We start from the raw sequence: 27609 nt of genomic DNA on the forward strand, positions 1-27609 counted from the left end.
ATTTATCTGCTTTATCTCATTTTATCTTCACCACCCAGTGAGGCAAGTCTTGGTGTTCCTACTTTACAGATGAGGGAACTGAGGCCCAGGAAGTTACACCATTTGCCATGACTATGTAGTATTGGAAGTGGGACTCAAAAGCGCAGAATCCTATCCACTCCCAATGATGTATCAGTAACAGCACGACAACTACAGTTCTTCTCAGTGACAAAAGGATTCACTACCAATCCAGAAGTAAAATAACCTTTGCCCCCAATTTCTCACAATTTCTCGGTCTCTACTGGTCGGCCGGAGCAGCGAGGCGGTGCTACCGGAACGGAAGTATGTGAAATGGTGAAAAGAGGAGGTGGGAAAACTTACAGGTTGAAAAAGAAATTTCCTTCCTTGGGGTAATGTGAACCTATGGGTTATGAGCTCCTTGTTGAAAACTGACCTCAGCTGGCCCAGACTCTAGCAGAGCCCTGAGGACACCTCTCCTGAGAGTCTGGAAGAGCCAGCTCTCCCCGGGGGGGCACGTGGGTGGGGAGGGGCCATTTTGCGCCACAGATTCTGCCATGCAATTATTTTTATGCCAAAATCATAAGAAGACCTTGGACTTGGCACACAAAGTTAATGGACCTATGCCGACGTAGGACTCTGTCCTTGGTCTTCTCCCCAGCAAGAGCCCCAATAAATATGCAAATTACAAAAGCATCTTCCCAATATAGAAACATCTTTCATTATAATCCCAGGAAGCTCTCAGCTTCTACATTTTATTAAAGCCACAGATATTATTTTAGAACAAGGTCTTGAGCTTTCTTGGTAATATACTTAAAACTTGCAAATCGCTTTTTAGTGTCTTAAATCTGCAGCCAGCATCGGCAGTTTGCAGGTACCCTACCTTGGTCAACTCAGAAGTTTTTACTTCCTCAACCTAAATATGCCAGCCTTAACTTCACATGCAATTCTCTAAATGGAAGTTACCAAAAATACAACACAGATAGCTGAATTTTTTTTCTACTTCAGTTAATTGCCTGAAACTATATTTTGCTTAGGCATCAGGGTAAATAGCAATTTGCCCCAGACAGAGCCTTTTTGACCCAAGTCATTGAATGATTTTTATTAGTGCACACATACACACATGCATACACACACACACATGCACACACACACACACACACACACACATGCATACACACACAATCTGAGAATATATAGACATTTCAGCAGGACTTTTCCTGGGAAAAAGAATGCAGCATGCATTGATTAACATGATTTCCTGCTTCCTTCTCTTTTACTGGAGCTTGAAGCCCAGGTAAGAGAGCTTTACTGAGGAGTGGGGAGACCTGGGTTCAGGGCATGCTTCTGGCACCCAAGACCTGTGATCTCCAGGATAGGCTGGACTTCCTGCCTAGCACAGACATCGGTATGTGAATTCAATTTTAAAATATTCACAAACTTGACCTAATCATTTTAACAGCAGGGATTAAACCTAAGAAAATTAAAGACAGGAAGAAACACAAATACCTAGATGTTTTATATGTGTTTTTAATAGTTTTGGAGAAACAGAAATGAGTTAAATATCCGATATAAAAATGGTCAAATAAATTATGTTTTATTCCTGTGATGGAATATTATGTTGCCATTTAAATAAATGAGGGCATTTTAAGGACATGATAAAGTCATCAAAATATAAAATCAATTTAAAAATCAAGGTATAGAACATATGCGATAGACTCTTGCTAGTGCGCTAATGCGTGTGATCTAAATACACACGTGCACATGGGTTACGAAGGAGAAGCACGTAATGGCAGTGAGGGCTGTCTCTCGGTGGGGCGAGGGTCGATGACTGTTCTCTTCGTCTTTGCTCTTTACCACCTCTTTCGCAACAAACAGTATAATCATAAAAAAATAGTTACCTTAAAAATTAAAATTTTGGATTAAGCTAGATTCTTTCGAATTTCTTTACAGTCCTAAACATTTACTCCATAACACATAGGATTTGGAATTCCCCAAAACCATCAGCCCTCGGGACGGAAACATTTTGTGCCATGGTCCCTCTCATCCGGGGCTAGACTGCAGAAGAGCTGCGTGCTGGGGCCATAAAGATCTCATGACCCTTTGAGGAACCCCAACATGACTGTTCTCCATCATGACATAGGTTTCCTCCTCTGGACTCTCTATATTTAGGCTTTTGAATCCTGCAATAAGGTGGGAGCCGTCCTAACTTATGTAACACTCATCACTTTGCTCTTCTCTCCCCCCACACATTTCAAATGATTTTTGCCTCCAGACCTCCAGAACATGGGATAGTGATTCAAGCGGCTGCTTCCCTTTTTATACAAAATACTTTTAAGGTCCCTCTTTCTACACTGAAAAGCAGAAAAGTACCTTAGTGGGTGTCTGGAGGTTCCCAAAGCAGCAGTTCCCACCCACACTTGACCAGCACTTCGTGAGTTCCTGGTTTAAAATTGTAGAGTGGTGGTGTCTAGTTCTTCCCCAATCTTCAGGCATTACTCTGGGCTCCCGACGGTAAAGAGACTTAAATGCAGAAAGGCTGGCATGGGTTCCCTTGAGCAGCTGCTAACTGAACATTTATGACGAGGCAAAAAAACCCAAAGTTACCAAGTAGTTCTCTCACTATCCTTTGTAAGAGAATGCATGACTCAGGAGGCACGGCCGTCCGCAGTTCTTTTCCCAAATAATGCTGTTGACCTGGAGGTGATTTCTTATGTGAAATCTCCTTTCCTGCTTGCTTAGAGGGTGTGTTTCCATCCAGTCTGAACAGGGAACAGCAAAATGAGTTTGACTCATACAATTTCCAGCTCTCAGTGCCTTGTCATAGGATCACAGGTGCTTCTGTGGCATACCAACCAGTCTACCTCATTGCCTTCCTGCAGAGCCATACGGAAACCATGGCTAACTCATGGAAAGGGTTCTATTTTAGGGACCATTCAGGAGAAGCCCAGACTCCAAGTTCGTCAGTTGAAATGATTTCATGTCTTCAACTTATACCTGTCATGACAGTGTGTCAGTTTCTTAATCAATTCTCCCTCAAAGTGGAAAATACCTGACACTGCCTCATGACGACTATCGCCATGACCGTCACTGTGGCTAATGGTGCTGCTGTCACTTGGGGCACCTACCTTTACCTCGGTCACTTCCTTCAGTCTTCACAGCAAACATAAGTCAGAGGTCTTGTGTTTACCCTTTTATACATGGGCAAATGAAAACTCAGAGTGATGAAAACGTTTGCCCAAAGTATAGCTCATTAGTAGCAGAGCTAAAACTCAACCCAGATCTGCCCCACCACATGCTTGTATAATTGAAAGCTGCTCATTTCCCCCTTTCTTAATCTTCACTAGGTGAATTGTCCCAGTGTCTCATCCTGTTTCCTAATCCAGAACTCAGTTCCTCTGAATTCGTTGCTGATGACTGTTTGTTGAGAAGAAGGGGCACTACAGTAGTATTTTTCTCTGGAACCTACTCTTTTAAGACCTGCCATTTGGGTTTGATCTGACGGGCCGGGGAAAAGAGAGTTCGTGTGAAAGCCGGGGTAGCAATGTCACCTGCCAGTTCCCTCAAGGGAGGCCATCTGGTTGGAAGGGGCTGGGGCGATTCTCTTGAAACTGCATTTGCAGAGCAAGCACAGAATTCTTAATTAGACTCTATACTTCTCTGACTTGGTTTGGCGGGGAGAGACCTAGGAAGGCCACAGAAAGTGGCTCTGAGTACCCCCACCCAGCTGCTTTTGGAGCTACCACCCCTGAGGAATTGTGGGCAACAATTATTTTTGATGGAACATTAAAGTGGATTTCTCTGGAAGCCCAAGGGGTGCATGAAAGCACCACCTGCTGCAAATACAGCTCCTGGGGTACACAACGGGGCCTGGGAGAGGTTGGGTGTCACACAGCACGTGAGCACAACATAATGGAGTGCAACGCCAGCTGGGATCTGAGTGACATCCATCAGAAGAGAAGGAGCCGCTCTGCTTCCTCGGGCAGCACTTCCATCGAGGGATCTCAGCACTTTGCGATTATAAGCCAACATTTTGCTTCTGGGTCAGAAAGCATCAGAAGATAAATGGGCTTTTTCCATTTTGAATTTCCAGTCTCAGAGAGTAGAATGCTTCATGACTGAACGTTTCAGTTCTCCTATGCAAAGCCCAGGTAAAAAGTCTCTTCTGTGATTCCTGGGTGCTTACATAATTTAGGGATTTTGACTTCCAAGTCCAAATAAGCTTACTCAGAGAAACAGCGAAGTGCAAGTACCTGAGCTGAGTGATTACGGAATGTGAGATGCTCCATCTTGTTTTCCCTCCCCGTGGGCTTCTTCGGTTTGTCTGTCCGCACGCAGGCTTCAGTTCGTCCGCACACAGCGCGCACCGCATCCTCACTCCTCCGGTGGCCGCGACGGTAATCGACGGGCGGGAAAAGCACACACAAGCCCCTGGTCCTCTGGCAGTTCCAGGTACTTCGAGGGACGTTGTGCACGATCCAGGCTAAGTGACAAGAGGTAAAACTGTCCTATTCCTTAACAGACACTTTTCCCCATGAATAGAGAACAAAGGAAGATTCTCTGTGTTCACCTGAGCAGATGATGCACCGGCCTGTCCAGGTCCTTTCTCTTGATTATCATTTGTTTATTGACTTAGCAAGTGTTTCCTGAACACCTGTCCAGGAGGAGGCTCTGTTAAGTGCTGGAAATGGGAAGAAAGAGGAGGAAGGAAGGAAGAAAGAAGGGGGGAAAACAGGAAGAGGGTCCGAAATCCAGGCCAAATTCCCGTCTTTAAGGAGACGGCAGTCAAGCTCAGGAGATAAGCTGTACAAGGGCCATAGACAGATGCCAATGAAATGACATCGGAGCCTGGTTTTAGAGATGAGGAACGTTTTCATAAAACATTTCACTCAGACTTGAAAAGCCAGGCAGGTGGGAAGAGCACAACCTAGGCTGAGGAATAGCACAAGTCAAGGCTTTGAACAGAAGCAACAGGTTTGCAGCCGTCACGGCCCAGGAGCCACGGGAGACGGGAGGCGGCGGAGGCGTAGCAGAGGGTGTCTGAGGACACACCCAGGATCCTGGCTTGATGCCGCAGCCAAAAGTTGCCGTTGACTATTTGCAAATACATGAGCTACATAATCACCACCGTGCTTGGGGCCAGAGAGAGCGGCAGCTGTGCTGGGGCGCTGGGGCTGGAGTCAGGTGAACAGGCCTGAAGGCGACCCCACTGCCAGGACCAAGAGCAGGAGGTGAAACCCAGGAGGCCCACGGACACTGCAGGAGATGATGGGCAGGGCCCGAGGCACTCGCTGGGCGCCTCCCCAGGCATTACCCATAACCGAGCGTCTGGTCCTTGCACGGATGGTCAGGGCGCAGGAGGGGAAGGAGACAGACTTGGGAGCGTCCGTGCGAAGCCGGCCAGGGCCGGTGGTAAGCTGGATAAGTTACCAACCCCGACGCCGTGGTGAGGACAGTTCTGTCCAAGAGCACCTGTCGGGAGAGGGCGAGGGGGGAGATGAGCGGGAGGGTGACCTCGAAGGCCAGAGCACGAGAGCAGACAGGCCCCAGTTAGAGAGGCCTGCAGCAGAGCGTTTCCATAACCGGGATCCCAACACTACGAGGAATCCACGGACAGGGAAGGACACGAAGACCCAGCCTGGGGAAGGGCTCCGGCCGCGGCATCTTGGAGAACGTGTGGCCTCGGAGAGAGAAGTCACGGCAGAGCAGAGGGGGCGGAGGCCAGTGCGCAGACGGCTGAGGGACTTCGGAGCAACTGGACAGTGGGAGTACAGGAGCATTGGGAAAGAATGAGAAAAGGGATTTGGGGGCCAGGGGAGGAGGCGCGACCATGTTCTCCCAATCAGAAGAGTCGGGGGAACACTCGAGCGGGCTCGGGTTCCTCTCAGGAGCTTGCTGCCTCGTGCATCTCTCCACAGCTCTTGCCCACGCACCGTGGCTGGGCCGGGCCAGTCTCCCGTTCGAGCCCTCATTCAGCGGAGGCTCCCGTCTGCTCCATCTTGTTCTCCACCTAGAGCTTCCAAGATGGCCGACTGCAGGTGCAAGACAGAGCAGGGAGCATGCACGTGAGAAAGTTCCGGAAGACGGAAAAAATAGATCGAGAGCAGAAGGGGCCAGGCCAGGAGGAACAAGAGTGGAAAAGAAGACAGAATGGGAGCAGCATCCTGTGCAACGTCCAGCCTCTCTCCCTTGTTAAGCACACACTGAGGCAGCGGCTGCCTGATGCTACAAACATCAATTCTCCCTTATTCCTTAATAGCCAAACTGCTACTTTGTTCAGACCACTGCTCTAAGCAGCAAGACAGGTTTCATAACTACTCCTAAAGTTAGTCATGTTGACTAACTTACGGCCAGTGGCAGAGGGGAAGCGTGTGGCCTTCAGCTGGGGAGGGCAGATCTCTTGTCCTTCCCATGCCTGGAACTCAGTTGAGAAGGGTGAAGCTCCAGCAGCCATTTTTGTCTAGGAAGCAATCTTGAGATAGAAAATACATGCAAGACATTTAAATACAAAAGTAGAAGTCCAGTTCTCCTATTGCTTTGTGGGACTCTCAGACTTCTTAACAGCCATATTGTTTCCTTCCCTACTTTTACTGACATGAGAAAGAGTAAGTGTCTGTCTTGACTGAGCCAATATTATGTAGGGTTTTCGGTCACATGCAAGCAAACCTAATCTTTACTGGTAGGCAAATTAATAAAAGTCTGTGCATTGATAGGATGGGCTGCATCTCCAGGCTGCCTGGGTCAGTCCCATAATGACCAAATGCCCAGCTTTTTCATCTTCCCCACATCCACTCCGCAGACACAAAAGAGAAAAAGAGGACTCAGACACGACGGTTTCAGCTTTCTGTATCATGGATGATTTTGTGGAACTCATTGCTTCGGGTTGCCACTCAGAGATAAAACATTCATGTATTACAAGCAAATTTTCATAAAATTAAATCTGACAATTCCTACTGGGGTTGATAGAGCTTTTTCTTTAAAAAGGCTGAATTCCTTCTGTTCTTATAGAATTAAAGTTTTTACTTTTCATTTGTTACGAATTGAATTTTCAGTTTGCTGAAAAGTCATGGAGACTTACCACTTGGGACTCAATAAAATACCTTAAGTTTTTTTTTTTTTTCTTTTCAAGTTTTAAACTGTAGGTTTCTTTTTTAGAAATGGAAAGATGTTTTATGGTAAAAGCTTTGCAGCTTGGATTGCATCCATCGATAACTTGTTATTCTTTGTTTATGCGCTTCATCTGGAAGGTGAGGGGGATCCACAGAACCCCTGCTAGGGAACAAAAAGAGAGACAAAAGGAGCGACTGAAAGGAAAGAGGCAGGCAGGGTGGCAATACCATCTTTACCCTCTTTAACACTGACCCCTTGCTAAGCCCTTCCGAAGGAATGGTGACCTGGGTGCACCCGCAAGTGACCTGAGAGCCACCTTGGCCATCAAGTGTTCCTTTTAGGTGAATCTTACGTGGTTGGCTGTCCTTGTGGCCAGCTCCCTGGAGGCACAGGACCATCTCCGAAAGTTCTTTATAACTATCTTAGCAATATCCAAAGTGTAAGCCATGAGACGCCGTCTAGTTCTAGCCCATCTATGTACAGACGAAATTCTGAAGCCTGGACAAGTGAGCTACTTGCCCGAGGCTACAAAGACAGGGGCCATGACCTGGCATGTATCATAGCCCTCATGAAATGCTCATGAACATTGAACACGTGCTTGGTGAGCTGAATTACTGGCTCAAGTCATCCCATGGCTCTGCTGGCTTCAGGAGGTCTGTCTGCAGATGACATTGATTCTGATACCATTCGTGTCACCCGACTACCGGCTCTGATCACTGGACTCCTTCCCAAGCCATACGTAATTCTAGTTTTCTTTCTGTTTGCCCTTAATCTTCACCTGTTCTCCCATCCGACCCGCATCTCTGATTAGGGTTTGAGCCCGTTTTTGCTCAAGATTAAGTTTTGCTGCCCATTTCCTGGGCATATTCACTTCCCCAATGGAAAGTGATAAGTGAGTTACTTACCTGATCGGTACTTTCTGAAATACGAGCAGCTCATGGTACTTTCTGAAAAATGAGAAGCTCATAAAGATAAATGCTTCTTTCCAATGGGAGAACATGATGCTTGGGTTTATCAACAAGAATATTCATGAAAATATCATGAATCTCTTACATGATTTTGTAACTAGTAGCACCGGCAATAACATTATTTACTATTATACTCCCATATGGGGTAATGAATTCACACCAGTTGTTAGTGGATATAATAGATCATGAGAATTCTGCTACATAGTTGTACTGAGTTTATGGTCAGGTTTCTGCACGGTCACATGCAGTAGTAGTTTAGTCCCTTACTCTCTTGTAAGCAACTTATTTGGTTGTCCAAGCGTACGCAGAGGCCAAGGGCTGCTTCCTAGTTTGGTGTCATGCAGAAAACCAGATTTTACTTTTCTTTTCTCAAAGATTATCCATAAATTATTGACAATAAGCGCTGCTGCTCGTGGACTGACCACTTCATGGTCACACACCAGAGGCTGTGTGTGCCTTGACTGGCGGTATCTGAATTCCCATCTTGCATATTTGTTTTCTTCTAAGTTTTATTTTAATTCCAGTTAGTTAGCACACAGGGTCATACTCGTTTCGGGTGTATAATACAGTGATCTGGCAATTCCGTCCGTCACCCGGTGCTCACCAGGACGGGTGCACTGCTTAATCCTCACTTAATTCCCATTTTAAAGACTTGAAAGTTAGGGCTCAGGCACTTACAACGCTACACAAAGGGCACTGAGATTGCAAATGACAGAGCCTGGTTGTGGCCCAGATATGCCAGCTCCAAATCTGTGTCTCTACTTAGCTCTGCAGCCTTTCCCAAAAGTCAAAGCAGCACTCAACCATTTAGTCATCTGGGCCAGTGCCTGTGCAGGACAGACGGGGGCTCAGGGGCGCTGAGCTCATGGGTGCTGGGCTGACAGATCCCGCCCGCATTACTAGGAGATGCCGGTGCAGGGATTTGAAACCGAGTCAGGCTGACCGCATCCAGCCCCGTGGGGACCACCACACTTCGGGCTGTTTGGTAAACTCGGGGTGAGATAGAGTGTGCAGTACAACCTCGGTACCCAGTAAGCATTAGCAAACCTTTACCTCCCCACTCAGCATCTCCACGGCCACCTCGGTGATCCGGACGGCCACTTGGGGACAGCAGAGGTTCAGGGGCAATGAAAAGCTGAGCAGAGGCCGGAGATGAAAGAACCAATTCTCCATTATTCTGTGGGTGCCTAGAGACGAACACTGTGAACTTGTTCCCAGCCTCTGCTCTCATGCCAGCTGTCCCCCCTCCCCGCGCCCGTCCTCAGCCGCCACCCAAGGACCCAGCGCTGTGTGGGGACAGTCGATTTGCCCGGAGTGGCAAAAAAAATGGACACACACCTGCAGCCCACCCTTGCTATCACAGACATAGGGTCACTGCTGTGCCACCCGGACGGCGGTGCTTCCCGAGTCGGGAACCTGTGGTGTCCGTTTGTTTTCTCACCACTAACCGCTCAGTTCCTATAAACGCGTCGTGAACTCACGAAGAAAAGTACTGCGCACCCCACAGTCACCTGAGTTCTACCTGGTCAGCGCTGACTGCGAGGCGCTGCTGTGTATCGTGTTGCTGATTGGGGAGATAGCCCTGAATGGGGACCCAGGGCGCCCCGGGCCGCCGCTCAGAGCAACCTTGCTCTTGACACTCCTCCCTTTTGGACCGGGTCTTAGACAAAGCCCCTAATCACTTCTGATCCTTAACAGCTTTCCTGCTCTTTGGTAAGGTTCGTTTCAACTCAAATAAGTTACCTAGGAACGTTCTAAGGGCTTAACCTACTTAATTCCCCTCACAGTTTCAGTTGAAAGTAATGGACTTTTCTCGGCCCCTTGTATTCCCCTGCCTGCTGGTGAGGTAGCTTTAGGGCCCACTTAGGCTTCTCTAGAGAGCCCACTGCTTCCCACCCACGAGTGAAATCGTGGCTTTCACCTATTTCTGAATATTCACGCTCAGAAATTCAGCTGATGGATGAAAGTGACTAAAGAAATCCCAATAGTTTAGGCTTTGCTTAAATTAATAGCTGGTTTTACTTTATTCTGCTTCTCAGTTAAAGCACAATGCAAGGATGGTCCCTGGAATGTTCTCATCTACAAAATCAATCCAAGTAAGACTGCTGATGACGCTTACTGTCTTCGACCACAATGACAATCCCTGCTAATTCCTGTGCTGCTGAAACAATGTCTAGAGTCAGGATATGTTCAAAAGAGATTCTTGCTGTTTAATGGGGTGCCTGATCTCAAGGTGGGTCGGTTTTGCATCCACCAGGCTTTGTCGGAAAGAAGAATCTCCAAGTATTTAATTAACAAAATTAAGAAAATGCACATCTAAACACTGACATGGATGTGAATGAAAACTCCCGACGTAAATGTCGACTGCCACCTGCATTATCTCATTTCGTCTTCCCAAGTACAATGGTGATGTGAGCGTTCTCCTACTTTATTGATAGGGAAATGGAAACTTGTAGGTCTTCATTGATCTGCTGGAGGCCACACACATGGTAATTTGCCAAGCGCACTCTCGTTGTATGGTTTGACTCAAGTCCTAACAGGGACTCCGCTTTGCTAAGGGTGAGGAGAGTGGTCGGTAAGCTGGGTGCTGTGAGTCTGGAGGAGGGAGAGGTTCTGGCGGCCTTTCTCAGGTAAGGAAGCTTGTGGAAGAAACACGGCAGGATTTGAGTAGTCTGGAAGGTGCAGCCCTGAAACCATGGGGCTGGTCGGTCCTGCGTGACCAAGAAACACTAGTTGAAGGAGGGAAGAACATGTGAATGAGGCCGGAGGCGTCTGAGATCACGACAATGATCTCAGAGGGTAAGAAGGCAAAAATCCCCCTGGTGTGCTGAGGGGACACTGAGAGGACAGTGGCTCTGCAAGGGATTCTGTCTTGAGCAGAGGCCAGGAGTGGGGAGGTGCTCTGGCCAGTAAGGTGCACCAGGCCAGTAAGGGCAGACCCACACTGCTTTGGCCTGAAGAACTTTATCCTGAAAATAATCGGAAGCCAAAGGCCACCTGTAGGGACGTGATGTGACAAAGCCCCGTGTTTTAGGAAGATGAGCAAGGACTGAAACACAAAACATACAGAAACGTCTGATGGTCCTGATTTTAAGAGCCTCACCTGTGTCCCTCGAGCGCCTCCTGTCAGCTTTTCCATCAATGCGAAGCCGGGGACTTAAAGGTCAGCCTGGCGGGGCTGGGTGTGTTGGGGTGGGGAGCAGTGAGGGTTAAAGAAAACAAAGTAAAAGAAACACCTTTTCGGCTTTCTGTTCCTGACTTGTACCTAAAGAGATCTGTTACACGGTCACTCTTTTCATTAAGATTTTTAAGCTAATCAGTAGGCTTTATAAAGAATTACAAAGCTTTCACTGCAGAAATAATTAAATGAAGTAATTTCCTATGTCTAAAGTGATCAAATATGCTTCTGAAATTAGGAAAATGCAGGCTTATCATAAAAATATAGCTGTAATGAAACTGTATGGCTTTATTGATTTTATTATAAAATATTTCCTTTTTGTCCTCTTAATTCGCAATGAAGTGCTGATTTGCTTTGAAATAAAATATGGAAAAATCCTTGTACTGTAGGAAGCTTGTCACTCTAATGGGTGTCTCGCTCACTAGAACAGTATTTTGGCTGTGTTGGAGCACATTGAAAGGAATTAGATTTAGCTTTGCCAAAATTTCACTGTGAAAGAGTTTGCTATAACAGTGTTTTATTATATTCTTACTGAACTTCGGCCAGTTGAAAATAGAATCTCCTCACCATCCTTTTAAATTAGCCTTAAACTGCAGACAAAAGACAAAAATCAATGTGCAAATTTAGCTCTTTGCACGCAGATTCTTAAGAAATTTACCCTGGTGCTAATATGCAGTACTCATAGATAATGGAATGTAGCGTAATTGGAAATTTTAAAGTAACGTCTCTTATTCAATTTAGGGCCGTTTAAGAGCCTAGTAAGTCCTGTACATAAATTGTTTCTCTGATGCTACAGGTTATACCGAGTCTCCGCGTATGCCTCAGCGCTAACTCAATAAAACTATCCCCGATGCGTTTCCGGTGCCTTAACAAATTATGGTGAAATTCGGAGCTTCGAGTCATAATAAAAACTGTTAGAAAAGAGTAGTGCCTAAATAATGCTACAATCTATTTAATATTATATTTCATTATAATTGCAAAGAGCTTAGGGTACCTAAACAGGAAGAAGAGTGCGTGTGTGTGCGTGTGCCGCACACACGCGTACGCACAGCTCATTCCCCTTGGCCACCCCAGGTCTGGCTTTTCCAATTGCTTTAAGTGGTCCAGATGCAGGGAGTTCTGAAACCACTCTTACAGGGAAAAAACAATAACAAAACCAAAAACCTTTGTGTGAATTCCTTAAAATAGCCATCAGACCTGGGCTAGTTAGTTCAGAGCCTCACCTGTCCCGCTCTCCTCCAGCACCGACCAGAGCAAGATCAGGGAACAGCCTCGCCGGACATCGGGCGCTGCTATAAAGAAACGTATGTGAAGGCGCCCGCCTGCGCCCGAGGAGGGGGAGAAGGCTGACCGTCCCTGGCAAAGACTGTGCCACGGCCTTTGCGCACAAGCGCACCAGCGTCTGGGAAAGCTAAGAAGGGAACGGTGTGGCTCCACTGGACACTTGGTGGGCACATGGAAACGGGGCAAACAGTGCAAATTAGGCCAGGTCACTCAAGATTTGCTTCCCGGCCGGACACCGGAAAGGCTGGGCAGCTGAAGCCAGAAGGGCCATGCAGCGAACAGAAACCAAGAAACAGAAAAGCAGTTAACCTAGCATGTGCGGCCCACAGGCAGCCGAGCACTGCTGTCAACACGCAGGGGTGGAGGGAGAGGCCCTCCGTGCCCAGCGGCAGCCCTGTGGGGAGCGGAGAGAGGAAGAGAAAGGAGCGAGCGGGTTCACTTGGGGCTGTCACCCTCGATTTTTTACTGAAAACAGTACGTGGGAGCAACTGGCCAGAATAGGCCTGGATTGTACTAGAAGATGAAACTAACACAGAAAGATCAGAGGGATCTTGTTATCAAACAACCCACCCAACTCCTATAACTTAGGGACATCTTAATAGGATATGTGAGGCTCGAGTCTCGCGTTCCGCCTGAGGAAAGCCCCGGGATAGTTCCTGGTTGCCCACAAAGTCTAGATTTTTCAAATGAGCTGAGCTTAATGATGTTAAATGCTGTTGCTTTAATAATCAGCACCTTCCACTGCAAAGATATTAACCAATTTTTAGGTGATTAAAAAAATTTCATAAGCAAAAGAACAAAGGGGGGATGCCCACAGTGTAAACCGGGGGCCTGGCTACAGGTTCATCATCTTTTCATCGCCCTCGACAAGATCCTGGAGGGGATAACCAGACCCTCAGCCCAACCCCACCTAACGGATCCGGGAAAATGCCAACCAGCCGCCTCCGCGTAGGTGCGGCCGTGTCGGAAACGAGGCTTGCGGTCACAAAGCGGGGCTACGGACTCAAACATTCTTTTTCTTTTTCTGGATCTCCATCCATTTCCTGAGCCCGAGGCCCCCACCGACCCACCAGGTCCAGTCAGGACCCTTCCAGTCAATCCGGGGAGATGGCTTTGCCAGTGAGGTTTAGGCTACCGCGCTGGTTTGTGCCATCCTACTTCTTAGCTCATCCGCCTCGATTCCAGGGCCTAGGAAGTGAGCCGGCCTCCCCCGGGCAGGGGGAAAGGGCCCACTCCCCACTCCCCACCCTCCTCTGCTGCAGCCCAGCGTAGACAGCAGCAAGGCTTCCTCCAATGGTGACCGGGCCGTTCTGCTCACACTCGCCCCACGGCGGCTTGTAGGCCCTGGCTTGATTCCAGAACCCTGGGCCAACATAGCCCCCCCCCCCCAACGCCATCCATGTCCCCACAGCCCCCCACTGTCCAAGACGTGGGCTAGGCGTGGCTCTAGAGCTGCGGCGAGAAAGCGATATCCCGTTTTCTCCCCTCTCTGATTTCCCTCAACGTTCTCCTTCATGGAGCCAGCGCAGGTCTAGAGACTTGTTTTCTCTTCTGGTGCCCCAAGTGGATCTTCTCTGCCTTATATCCTTGCTGAGATTTTGGGTCCTTGGTTCCATGGGTCGGGTCCCAGCACCCCTCACTTGGAACCTGCTGTGCCTCCTGGCCCAGTGGGAGCAGGTGCGCATCTCGGGCGACTGCTCAGGACAAATCCCTTCTGCACCCCAGCCCCATCTCATGGACTCGGAAAGGACCTTCCCCTGCTCCAACTTAGTCTGCCGGAATTCTCTTTAGTAACCACCACTCTGCCCCCTCCCAACCCCCACCCCCAGAAGCGCCGTTCTGTCCATCTCGTGACTGGCACAGGCAGCAAGCATCTAATCAGCCTCAGTCCTCCGCCCACGCGCAGTGCACCCAGAATGGTGACTTTGATGGTTACGGGTGGGCATCAGATCCCCACATGCTCCCCTTTGATCTTTCTCTCCTCACTTGCGCGCTGGGACTCGCCACCCCCGCCCCCGCCCCGCCCCATCCCAGTCTGCAGTGGCTGAGCTCCACACTCTCCTGCGCACTTCCATCCCCTTACTTCCGGCTCAGAGGATCCTGGGTCTATTTTGTAAAATCCTGCTCTCTCCGAATACCAGCCGATGTTTTCAACTGCCTTTTAGACCCCTAAGACCCAGAATGGCCAAAATTGAATTCACTGTCTGTTTCCTCCTCTTTGTCACATGCCCAATATTTATTAATAGATTGGTCATTTTGCCACTCCTGCCAGAACTCCAGAGCTGTCACGGATGCCATCGTCCTGTCACCAGCCACACCCAGTCAGTCCACTCAGTCTTCCTCAGGCTCTCCTTCCAGGGCTCTGCCTGAGTTCAGACTCTCACTGTCTCGCTACATCTCACTTCTGGCTGGGCACGTGCGTTCCCTAACTGAGACTCCACATTCCTGTGTTTGTACACATGCCCGGCCACCACAGGAACCGCCTTTTTAAACACCAGATCACATCCTGGTGCTCCTTGGGCGAAAACAAAACTCCTAGTTGTCGTTTTGCGGCTACTTTGGGGTTGCGTGCATTTATACCAAATCTTTTCCTAAAGAGAGTTTTGTGATCTGTCTGTAAGCACAGACCTGGCTTGCTTTTTAATACATAGGGATAAGCCACATCTCAGCCATTCTTTGTGTAGGAAAGTTTCTCCCAAATAATTTCCCTCTTGGACTTGTATACAGTAGGCACTTACCAGATGTTTGGTCGATGTTGAATTGACTTGGTCCTGCATCGGTTGCTTTGATGACAGTTGATGTTAAACCTGTACCCGACCGAAATGACTGGTTAATAACTCTGAATCCAGGAATCTGTATTTCAGCCCCCAAAGCTGCTGTAGAATATTGATGTACTCTCCTAAATGTGACCTTGATAAAATTCTGACCTGATGCCAGGGCGTCTGGGTGGCTTAGCTGGTTAAGCATCCGACTCTTGATTTCAGCTCAGGTCATGATCTGGGGATTCTGGGATTGAGCCCCTTGTTGGGCTCTGCACTTAGCAGGGAGCACTAATACTCCAGTCTGAAAGACTGTTCCTAGGAAACAGGGCCCATACCAAGTGATTGGGCTGGGAACCCAGAAGTCCTCTCTCTGGCTTGGAAATGCTTTAAATCTGTGGTTCTAAAGGGCAGCCTCTCCCCGTTTCCTACGGGTCAGCCTTCCCCTGCTTTGTCTAGTTTCATTTTTATGACACAGTCTGCACCAAAGTTTTCTCAGTAGTTGCAAGCCCTTGTATGTTGTTCCTTCAAAACACAGTTGTTGTTGTCCGTCTAGATATCATGTGGTAGTAGCGAAAGAATTGTTTTATATATAGCAAGGTCGAGGAGTATGACCTTTCCAAATGCTATTCACTTGTAGATATTTACTAAGAACAATTAAGGAATGCATGCTAGAACTTGAAAAACATCTTCTACATTTCTGTTTTCTTAGAAGCAATCAACATACTTTCCTTTGAAATAGTAGAAACCATTCCCTTTTAGCCTAACAAAATATGGGGTGGGGTAATTTTTTTTCAAACGTCAAATATGGTAAAGTGGAATAATACTGTACAAAACATTCTGCCAAAAGCAACTAAATTGGAGATTTATAATTTGTGTATAACCCCCCCCCCTTTATATGATCAAAGAAAGCATCATCTGTGCTACTAAGTTCTATGTCTAACATAATTTTGTTGAAGAGGAATCAGGCATGAAATGAACCGATAAGAGGTTTACTCACAAATACCTAACAGCCGTCATGATGACTTCTGGTTTTAGGCAACTCAATTCTGCGGGTGAACTGTTAGCCAGTTTGTTAACACAGTGATTTAAGAATCCCTTTATAGATCCATAGAAAGAGGAAAAGATCCACCACTGCCTGGGCATTTATTACAGACTGTACTCGAAAAGAACAGAAACAGCCTAGCTATTTTGTGCCCTGCACATTTATTATCTGCTACCTCTAAAGACTGAATGACCTTGACAATCACTTATTGTAGCAAGTGCTTCCCTCAAGACTCAGCCTACAGATGGCTCATCTCTCCCATGGTCCTCTTACATGCAACAACATGTTCCATTTCATTTTCTTTCAGAAAGTTGGGCGTGGTACTCCATCCTCGAGCTAACTACAAGTTGGTTTCTTGGGGAATAGATACAAATGAGTTTTGTGAAAATGTATTTGGGGGCGCTTGAGTGGCTCAGTTGGTGAAGCGTCTGCCTTCGACTCCAGTCATGATCCTGGGATCTTGGGATCAAGCCCCACATGGGGCTTCCTGCTCAGCAGGGAAGATGCTTCTCCCTCTCCCTCTGCTGCTCCCCCCGCTCATGCTCTCTCTCTCTCTCTCTCTCTCTCTGCAAAATACATAAATAAAATCTTTTTAAAAATGTATTTAAATGCAGGCACCAAACCATCAGCATCAACAGTCAGCTGCTTCCAGTCCCACTCGCCCAATGCCAGTGATGGACAAGGGCTGGCATTCATGGCCCCCAGTTTACGTAAATGCTGACACACTGGTCACACTTGACCTGCTCGGTTAATGCTTGCATGGTCAAGCTCCCAGGTGGCCTGTCACTTGTTTTTGTGAGTTATATCTGGTAATAGCATAAAAGCAGTAGAATCTATCGATAAAAGTGGAAGGAACAGAAACCAAAAAAAGAAAGACAACTGCAAGTAGGCAAGGTCTACAGTCCTCGAAAGAAGGAGGTTTAAAGTGTAGGTCTTAGTAATGTGACTGTGTGCCGATTGCATTAAATTGGTTTTCCCTTCTCAATAATAGGCAAATGAGGAAAAATAGCTCATTGCTGACCACCCGGAAAGGTTTTAATCTATAAACCTTACCAGCAATAACTCATGAGTAGCCTATTAGGAGTCAGAAAACTTGCCTAAATATAATATAAATAGAATTTCAAAGGAAAGGTGTAAGTATTCTTCAATGAAACTCAAAGTCCCCAAATATCCGCAAGTGTGTTTGTTCCTCAAAAGCACAATCATAAAGATGGGGCCTGTCAGCAATGGTCTGCCTTGAGCCAAATGTTTGAATCTAAGTTTTCTAAAGCTAAAATACAGATTAAGGAACAATCCGGTTCATGCAAAGACTTGCATTAGACTCCAGTGCTCCGACAGGGCCCCCAGGAAGGCACTTAGGCTCTTAAGCAAAGAGCCCAATGCACTGAAGTAATTCTGAAGGTTAAATATGTCTGAAAATTGTCTAAAGGCCCTGCATGGCTGCACAGGGGACCTGGAAGGCATGTGCTTTCTTATGAAATCTGAATCTCTTTCCTTAGAGAAGGTTGAAATGATCCATTTTCTACTTTTCTTCTGGTCAGACTTCAAAGGTCAAAAACATTAAGAACAAAAGTTAGTGAGAACAAACTAACCCCTCACTACAGAACCTGAGCAAAATCCATGGCGAGGCTCAGCCTAGAACGGGGCAAAAGTTTCAGGTGCTTTCTCTTGTGTTAAATCCGTTCATCTGTCCCATTAGCCTGCCCAAAAGACAAAGTCGAAACCAACTGACTCTTCTTTCCCTGATGATTCCGATCTTATTTTGTCTTCGGCTAACGAAGCCCACAAAGGCCAACACAACTGTGTTCAGCCAACGCTCCAGTGCTGCTCTCCCTTTTAAAGATTTTTACCCAAACCACCGCTTAGCAATGTTTTCTGTGCTCCTCAAACAGCTCAAATCAGAAATTCCTTATCTCACACATATTAGAATATTGGCATTAAAATATCACTTACGTATTATTATTTCAATGGCTTGGAAAAATTGTTACTTGAACTCAAGTTAGAAAAGGCATGATTAGTTAACCCTTAGTTCAGAAGAACGACATAAACTATGAGCATCTTTTCCTCAACTCTTCCACCCGGATGGACACTCGTACCGCAAACGCTATAGTAAACAAACGCATCATCGTCTCTTGGAACGCTCCAGATCAAATTCCCTCCATGTGCACCGGATTTCTCTAAAAGACCCTACCCGTCTTCACCAGGTGTCATCTGACTTTCCGCCTTCCTCTGACCCGCACATCTCTCTGTTCTGCCTCATCACCCTCTGTGGGGTGCCCCCCCCGACCCCCACGCCCATCGCCTTGCCCAGGGCTAGTGTTCCGCTCACATCCCTGCCTCCCAGTCTGGACTGCACCGAGCCCCTCCGCCCAGCCGTCATCCATGCGGTCAGTGCCCCCTCTGGCCCGAGACGTCTCTTCTCTTGAGCAAAGGCCCCCACGTAGGTCCTTCAGAAGGTTTCCCTGAGCTCTAGGACGGCATGTGCCTGTCCTTCAGCTGTGAGACCCTGGGGCTCTAGCTTCGCTCGTCTCCCTGCTCTGCTTAGCCAGGTTCTTTGCCTTGTTTGTGGACCATCCTGCACACTTTATTCCCCCTCTGTCCGTCAGTAGAATGCCACCTTCTCCCCATTCCCACCCTCTAACTCTAAAACCCTCTGTGCTTCAAGACTGTTCTCAGAGAACCTCTTATTTGACAACATTTCCATCCATCTCTTTTCTCTACACTAACGCGACACCTCATCACCGTCTCTTATGAAATACACGCTTTGCCCTGCCCGCATTACCCTCGTCTTGTACCCCAACGTAGACTGTAAGCTTCTTGAAGACTATGGCTCACGCCTCTCTCTCAGCCTCCCCTCCCAAACCAGCAGCGCCGTCCACGCAGTAAGCACTGAGGGAGTATTTGTTGACTTGACTTCAATTAATTCAGTTTTTAACTGAATCAAGCAAAGGATGTCACAAGCTTGCTTTTATAACTAAAGAGAGCACAGTTCTGCAGCTGTCGACCCAGTCTCTGGGGGGTGGAGGGAACAACACGGGGAGAATCCTCGGCAGCCAGCTGACTGCTGGTCAAACCAGGTGCAAGTTGGGAAAAATTCTATAGTGAATGAAGGAAAATAAGACGCCCAGTGGAAAAGAATACCAACATTCTTGCAAATGAATCTTTAAGTATTATTTTTACAAAGAATACAAGGATTAGTTCAGTTCCCTTGTGGACTCGTTTGTATGTTCTTCCTACAGATACTTTTGGAAAAAGACCTATTGTTTGTTTTTCTCTGTGCTGACACAGTAGCCATTGTTTATAACTGTAATCATAGCACACATAGTTGAAAATGTGGGATCAGGGACAAGCTGTATTTCCCCCTCTGGTTCTTTAGACAGTGAATACTGTGTTCTTTATGTCTTATCACAGCTCTTTTGTCAAACATTTAATGATTTTTTTCCCCAGACAAATTTGTAGTTTGTTATCAACCATAAAAATGTCTTTATTGCCTTGTTTTTAAACATTTAAACTTTGGTATGTATGTCTCAAGATGAGCATGAATTAAGGTGTTTATTTCATCTTAAATACATTTTTTATTACGGTGTATAAAGCTAGATTTCTCCAACAAGGATGGCTTATGTAGAACTATATTTAGGCTTGATGAAAGTATATTTTATTTTAGTATGTGTTTGTTCCTTTTTTGGAAGGTGGTTTTGCCTGTTGGCTCCCAGGTCAGGTGTGTTGAGAGCATTTGTCAAACGTTAGACAGGCGCAGACATCTGTAACTTCGTGCAACCTGTGACAGCCACTAGATTTCCTGCTGCAGCGACAATCTGACACACTTCTCCACTCCTGGGATTTCTATTTTTCCAAATGCCCAAGATTTCTTACTCTTCTGCAATTCATAAACCTGAGACCCAAGGCTTTGGGAAATTAAAAAAAAGAAAGAAAAAAGAAAAACTTTTCTAAGGGCATAAATAGTAACTCTTTGTTTTTCCTGGTTTAAAAAAGTACAATATGTTCCTCGATGTGACATTTGAAGGCTTTAATTCAAATGAATATTTATGACAAATAAATTTCAAACACATTTGGCATGTTACTTCAGGGCAATTTTAAAGTATCCATTTTTTAAGTTGGTGGTGGAGTCCACAAAAAGTCTTAATGTGCCACTTTATATTTTTATGAATATCAAATTAGAGAACATATTTTGCTGCTCTAACCATTTCCATGAGACTTCACTTAGATTGAAGGGATAAAAAATGATTGTCAGTCTTTCAGATGCCTAGAGGAAAACCCTCTAGTTTTGTTTTCAATTTGTTTTCAAGGGTTGATTTAAACTTTTTAAAGACAATGTGTGAAGAGGCAAGGTCAGAGTGGGCACCTCCACCATTTTTCAACATGGATTGCTCTAACTTCTCTTACAAAGTAGGAAGCATTCCTAGTAAGGCAATTCTTCCCAGGGAGTATGAGACAGACAATTTTTAAGACTCGAGATATTGTGTCCAAAACGTGGGCCCTATATAGTCTTCCTTGAGAACAGGGTGCATCAGCTTTCAACTAGGGAGGTATGTTTTCTTAAAGCTTTGTATTATTTCTCAAGTAGCTATTATTTTTCTCAAAGATAATTTTGTAAGTTTTCATAGGCAGCGTTAAAAACTGTACCATCAAGTCATGTTTTTAAAGTTACTCCTGCAAGTATTTCAAATAAAAATGAAAAAGTGTATTTTCAGTGTCGTACATATTTTAGACATGTTGGAAGATGTATAGAATCAGAGACTTCTTCAAACCCATGTTGGATTAGGAGTCAATCTCTTTGTCTTTTTTTTTGAAGATTTTATTCATTTATTTAACAAAGAGAGATCCCAAGCAGGCAGAGAGGCAGGCAGAGAGAGAGGGGGAAACAGGCTCCTCGCCGAGCAGAGAGCCCAATGTGGGGCTCGATCCCAGGACCCTGAGATCATGACCCCAACTGAAGGCAGAGGCTTAACCCACTAAGCCACGCAGGTGCCCTGAAGTCAGCCTCTTAATAGTGATCATCCTGGTCAACAAGGAAGGCATCTGTGCTGGAGACTGAACCCAACTCCACCTTCCAGAGATCCCATAGCCAGTGTCCCTAGTGGCTGTGTTTACTTGGATGCCCCAGAACTTAGTTTTAAATATTTCTTTTAGTCTGTTTCGTTCTTTTATTCTCCAACCCTCTTTCCTTCAGAACTTTCTGTCTGTCTTCATATTGGTCTTTCTTTCTCACAGTGGGGCCCTTGAGAACTCCCCAGCCAGTGGGTGCTCTCAGCCATGTGCTGCCTGCCCATTGCACACGGACAGGCTTACCAGGGCCATTCTAACCCTGGTCCTTCACCCTGGATGGAGCATGGCTGGGGTTAGTCTGCATTTGGAGTCCCACTGGCACATCTATACTGAAGATGCCGCCATTTTTTTAGGTCATGGTTGCTTCAGTCATCCCAATAGCCTTACTGTAAAGGCACCGATGTCCAAGTATTTTGGAGTTACTAAAAATAATTATGAAAATTAGGATATGCAGACCTGCTTGGCCAATGGAATTAGGCCAACTGCCCCAAGTCAAGCATACTCTGCTTCTCCTCTCTTTTCCTACCTCTCTCTCTCTCCTCCTTCTGTATCAGCCCCTTCCTTGTCATCAATGCATGATCTAGGCATCAGACATTTAGGGATATTCCAGGTGGTTCCTCCCCTAAATTTATGTCTTGCCTTTTCTCCTGAGCCTGGTCCTCTTCAACTTTCATCTTGATATGGAGTTGTCCTCCAGAGAGAAGCCACTGCCACTGACCCTCAGCTCTTACTGTGTTCAAAGTAAGGCAGTTTTTCAAAGGTAACAATTGAAGGAGGCTCTTTGTCCATGCAAGGGAAGATAGTATTTAGGGCTGTGTTGGTCTTCTCAACCACATATAGATGAAGGACATTTGATTGTTTTTGTATTATATTTTAATGTTCTACAAATTACAGCAGATAGTTGTTGATTTCCTTTATAATTCCTTAAATTTCAGTCTTATCTTATTTCAGCCATTAAATCCAAAGAGAATGCTATTAAGGAAGCTGTGAACTGTACACACCACCCTGACCACATTTCTGAGACTGTCTCTTGAGTTCAGTCTTACTTACACAATAAATTTGACCGTGAAACCAATTAAGAGATGTATCCGATGAAGAAGAGCATTGGGCCATTCTCCTCTTTCTTTTTCATGCGTCCTGATAACACTATGTTTTCAATTCCATGAAAATTCCTTTTGTTAGCCACCAAGGATTCCCCACTCCACCCTATCCAACCCCCATGTCCTGGAAATACACTTTAGACACTTTTTACACTCCGGGAAAATAGACAGGGATCCCACTTGTACCGGCACCACCTGGGGCCTCCACGGCTAAGACAATTGAACACCTGACCCTGCCTGGCCTCTCTCCTCACCCCCATTTGAACCTTATTGTACTTCTTTCTTTTCTTGCCTTGCCTAGCAAAGGAACTCCTATGCCTAAAGATGCTATTTCTTCTCCACACGAACACATTATTCTCCTCCTGAGGTCAAGTTTCAGTCCCCACCACAATTCTACGGTCGCTCTCTTGCAGAGCCATGACCTTCGTATTCTAGATCTGAACAATCTCTCCTCAGAGCCTCCTCTTTGACTGGCTGACGATGCAGACCTCCTTCTATCTTGGCCTGGCTTCTGAGACTTCCCCTCACAGCTCGGCAAGCATTCCTCCAATCCTTCTCTCCTTCATTCTCTTGCTCCCTGACGGGCAGCGGCACCTCTTCCAGTCATGAATCTGTGAGATGGCCTCCGCGGCCTCTGTGCCGATCACTCATGTGTTTTGTTCTTGCTCAAACTCTGCTTCTGTGCCTCAGTTACCTGCTCAGTGTTTTCCCTGCCTCATCTCATGGCCACATCCAGAGCAACATGTCCACAATCAAACCCATCATGTTCCTCGTGGAGTCACTGACGGAACTAAACGATGACGCTCACTCATCAGTTATAAGTACAGGGCAGTGCCTGCCCCCACAGACACATAGTCACCCATAGCGCGAAAGCTGTTACTATTACCACTTCCCAAGAGCCCCTGATAGATTTTTTGTCTCTGTTAATGACACTGCCCATCCTCTGCTCAACCAGCATCTACATCCTACAGCGATCCGTGACCCCTTCCTCCCCTTTTCCCACGTCCCTTCTACTCCAAGCCTCCTCATGTATCAGGGCTACAAGGAACCTTACTGTAGAAAGTACTTTATTGAACAAGTTGTTGAACTGCTTTCCACCTCTGCAGAAACAAAATAGAAATAATGAAATCTGTCTTAGCGGGTCTTGGGGTGGCATTAGGCCAATGGCGTCTATAAACAGTAGACCAATCATGCTTGGCACTTGGTCATGCATAAAGATCACCTCTTATTGATAGTTCCTACAGTTCAAGAAGGAAGAAAAGCCAAGAAATAAGATATAAACAAATATTATCTCTATATAACAAAAAACCTGGGATGAATAGATGTTCAGAAGATAGCGAGACAAACAGGTAGATAGATGACAGATAGACAGGTGGCTAGAAACGCTAGAATGATGGAATGACACAAAGCATAAATGAAAAAGATGGCAGGGGAAGAAAACTGAAATAGAAAATATGTTGAACTGATGGTTGTATTACTGGGGATATTTTTATTTTTTTATTTAAAAACTTGAGCCTAACATTTTCAAGATAGTTTCCTTTTCCCCAGGAAAGAGCGTACATATCTTATTAGTGGTTGTTTAATTTTTTTCACTGTAAAAGTTTTCCTTTCAAATACAGTCATCTCTGGCTTTCCGTTACTGCGAATCGATTCTCATCTCTATGGACATTTTCAGTGCTTTCAGCTGTTTCCAGAGCACAAATCTATTTTGAAATCACCTCTAGCTGCAAAGGAAAAAAAAAATACCATCTGTAAATGCTTTTGTCTAGAGTTATACATCAAAATAAAGTACCACGTACCCACTGTCCTTATGAAACTGGTGGCGATTTTCTCTCATTACCTTCCATTTTAAGGGATTTGACAAAGGAACGTTTCAGACCAAAGCTATCTTATCTTCCACAGGAACATAGAATTAACCACATCCAAATGGAAATTAAAAAGAATAGTTCTCCAGTCCATGTCAAATGCACAAAGCAGAAAGTGTGAAGTTGTGATGTCATATAAAGCATTTTGAAACATAGAAGGCACTGCACAAGGGTACTAGTCTTTTTAATATTACAGAGGAAATGGTTTCTAGATATACCTTTATCTGTGTGACTCTCCCAATTCCTAATAATGGGCGCCACTATCTTCAGGGAAATTGGAATTAATGTAAACCTTTTATCCACTAATACTCTTTCATTTTTGAAACAGCCATTTCAGTGCGGTCCTTCAGGGTAGCACATGTCTTCACCAAATGAGTGGAGTTAGTTATCCATTAAGATGATTTTTAGAATTTTTAGTTTTAGGAAACTGAGGCTCAGAGCAATTAAGGCTCCAGGTAGTGGTCACGTAGGTGGAAATGGCCCATGCAAGATTCAAACCCAGGACATGCAGCCCAAAGGCCTCAACCTGACCCAACAAATGGCTGCCTCCTGAGCACTTCTCGGAGAAGAGGAGTGACAGTGCATGGCGGGTAAACAACATGGCCTGGTTGAAATGTCACTGAGCAAGTGTGCGTGAGGGAAGGTGTCTCCCTCGAATTCCTCCAACCCCTCCAGAGCTCGAACCCTTCCAGAACCCTCCCCAGAGGGAACAACTATGCTATGTAGTTCTTAAGCTTGTGTACACACAACATACTTATACATAAATGTACACACAAACGTACATATCCATACACACACATATATATATACAGTTAGAGATAAACATATAGGCAGTATATGTTACTGTATAAGTAATGTTTCATACATTTTCAACATTATTAAGTGGCATATAATATATATATTTTTGTGAATCTTGCATTAGGATACAAAGCATTTGGCCATTAAAGAAAAGAAAATGACAATGTGTAATTTTTTTAAATTTTAAAATGGTGTCAGAAAGGTTATACTTGGAAGGGCAGAAAGGGAAGAAATTCACTTTGATAACGACTGAAAACCAGAGGAACCTTCTACTGAGTCCACACATAGGTTTTATTTTATAAAATGGAAAAAAAAAAAAATGTGACTAACTTTCTTCTTGTCTGGAAAAGGGAAGGCCTAGGCCTGCGAGTTCACAGAGCCTGGAGCAGCCCCTGGAAAGGGAGGTTTTCTCTTGGAGCCGTCAGAAACTGGGACCCGGGCATCACGTCGGGACGAGAGCCTCCCGACTGCCCCCCATCCAGGGTGTGCACACACGCGTGCGTGCACACACACACATACACATACACACCTACCCTAGTGTCTACATGTCTGATTCCATGATCTGTAACATTTGCATGACCTCACTCTGAGGCAAATAGTATTAACCTTGGACTTTAAGCACCAAGGGTATGAATGTGGGCATGCGTTGCATACTTCTGAGTTCATGCATACTTTCCGAACAGCACGTGGCCGTGAGTAGGAGAGGAGGAGGGATTGAGTTGCATGAGCGGCATTCCAGATGTGTTGATAGAACTGCCCCGGGAGTCCCTTTTCTAAGTTAGGTCAAACGTTAACCTCTTACTGCTCGAAGCAAGAACACCTGACCGGAGTAACTGGGAAGCCAACAGGACTGAAAGTCCTCGGTAGCCTCAATGTCCTTTGCCGATCCTTGTTTTGGATCGCACCTTGAGGGGGCGGCGACCACCCTGGTTAGCTCCGGACTGAGAAGGTGGCCAGGACATGGGGCTTTCAGTGCTAGATCTGGGACAGGTGGTGGGCCTGTGGCATGTCCTTGCCGTGGGATGACGGAGAATGGGCTGCTTTACCTGCATTCCTGGACGGCCTGACACCCGGGCCTTGGGCCATTGCCAGCAACCCGAAGCCGGGGCCTGGGCTGGACGCACAGAGCCTGGAACCCTGCCCGTCAGCAGTCTCATGTCCTTTGAGTTCTGTCTTACTGTTTTTAATCCTCCCATGACCAGGCTTTCATGCAGTCTGCAGAATATGAGTTTCCATAAATGAGACATTAATTATTTCTTACTTAACCCATAAAACAATGATAAGGAAAATTAAAGTGACAGAAACATATGGGAAAACACTTTTAAAGCAGCATTATGAGAAAAATGCATACTTTAACAGAATTATTGAAAACTTTTAATTTATAAGGAGGATTCATCATAAACCCTTTTTTACACTTCATTGGGGTGCATATGTTTTATTAATTCTTATAAGTACATATAATTTTTTAAAGGATGAAGAAGTCTTGAATGTCAGTAGTTTCTCCACTGGGTCTCTCTTAGTCCTGCTATCTGCCAGCACACATCTACGTCCCGGTCTCTCTGGAAATGGAGCCGTAGAGGGATATGGGTGCTTCCTGCGGCCCAAGGAATTGTGTGGTGATGCCGCTCGTCAGGAGCCCCATAGGAGATCAGCTGTGGAAAGACAGTCTCTTCATGACCTTCGGGTGTGGGCTGGCATTAAGTCACCCAGCTCACTAGCACCTTTCGCGTCTGCCTCCTGCCCAGCTCTGCTCAGCAAATACTAACAGCCAGGGGTGCTCGGGGGAAAGAGGGGAACAAGCCAAGACCCCACGCTCAAGGGAGGACCACACGCCCCATGAGTGCCCGAGCTTGAGCAGCAGACTCACAGACCCTCTGTCCCACCGTATCACCTGTCGCTTGGGACCAGCAACACTCACTGTCCTGTTTCCACATGGGGAAAACCGCGTGAACTGACCTTAGAGGTCTCTATAAGCATCAAACGTATGCGAGGGCCCTGTATACCTGAGGCTGTCACAGGTGTTAGTTGCTGTTTCTGCTCCTTGATAATCAAGGAGCACTGCTTTAGCAGGGCAGGCAGAGGGGCCTACACAGCGATCTCAGAGGCCAGGCTGTGAAGTCAGAGCAGCGCCATCACAGAGTTGGAGCCGGGCAAGAGTTAGAGTAGCCCACAGAGGGGACAAGGGTGAGAGTGCACATGGGGACTTCAGCAGCCCATGGGGCGGGGAGGAGGGGACAGCTAGAAGGACGGATCTATAGGTCCCGTGGCTCAGAAGACCGGTGTGTGCGAGGGAGCAGGTGACTGAACGGTCCCCACTGCCCCACCCGAAGGCAGCAGGGGAGAGGGCACAGAGAGAGGAGGGAGGCAGGCCAGGGCTCCCCGTAGTTGCCAGTGGAGAGTTAGGAACTGGTCCGTAACTATGGAGTAAAATCGAAGTT

At 46.2% G+C, this 27609-nt stretch overlaps 1 protein-coding gene and 1 long non-coding RNA gene across 3 annotated transcripts in view; one reads left to right on the top strand and one right to left on the bottom strand.

The window, feature by feature from the left end:
• PACRG (parkin coregulated) overlaps positions 1-27609 on the top strand; it is a 495970-nt gene that overhangs the window by 371549 nt on the left and 96812 nt on the right. The window lies entirely within an intron of this gene.
• LOC132018450 (uncharacterized) overlaps positions 24006-27609 on the bottom strand; it is a 4885-nt gene continuing 1281 nt past the window's right edge. The window contains exons 2-3 of the long non-coding RNA XR_009404539.1: positions 26218-26386; positions 24006-24232 (exon numbers count right to left, since the gene is read on the bottom strand). This is a non-coding gene — a long non-coding RNA (uncharacterized LOC132018450). The remainder of the gene's footprint in view (positions 24233-26217; positions 26387-27609) is intronic.

This window comes from Mustela nigripes, chromosome 5 (assembly GCF_022355385.1).
Source record: "Mustela nigripes isolate SB6536 chromosome 5, MUSNIG.SB6536, whole genome shotgun sequence".
Classification (NCBI taxonomy): Eukaryota; Metazoa; Chordata; class Mammalia; order Carnivora; family Mustelidae; genus Mustela; species Mustela nigripes.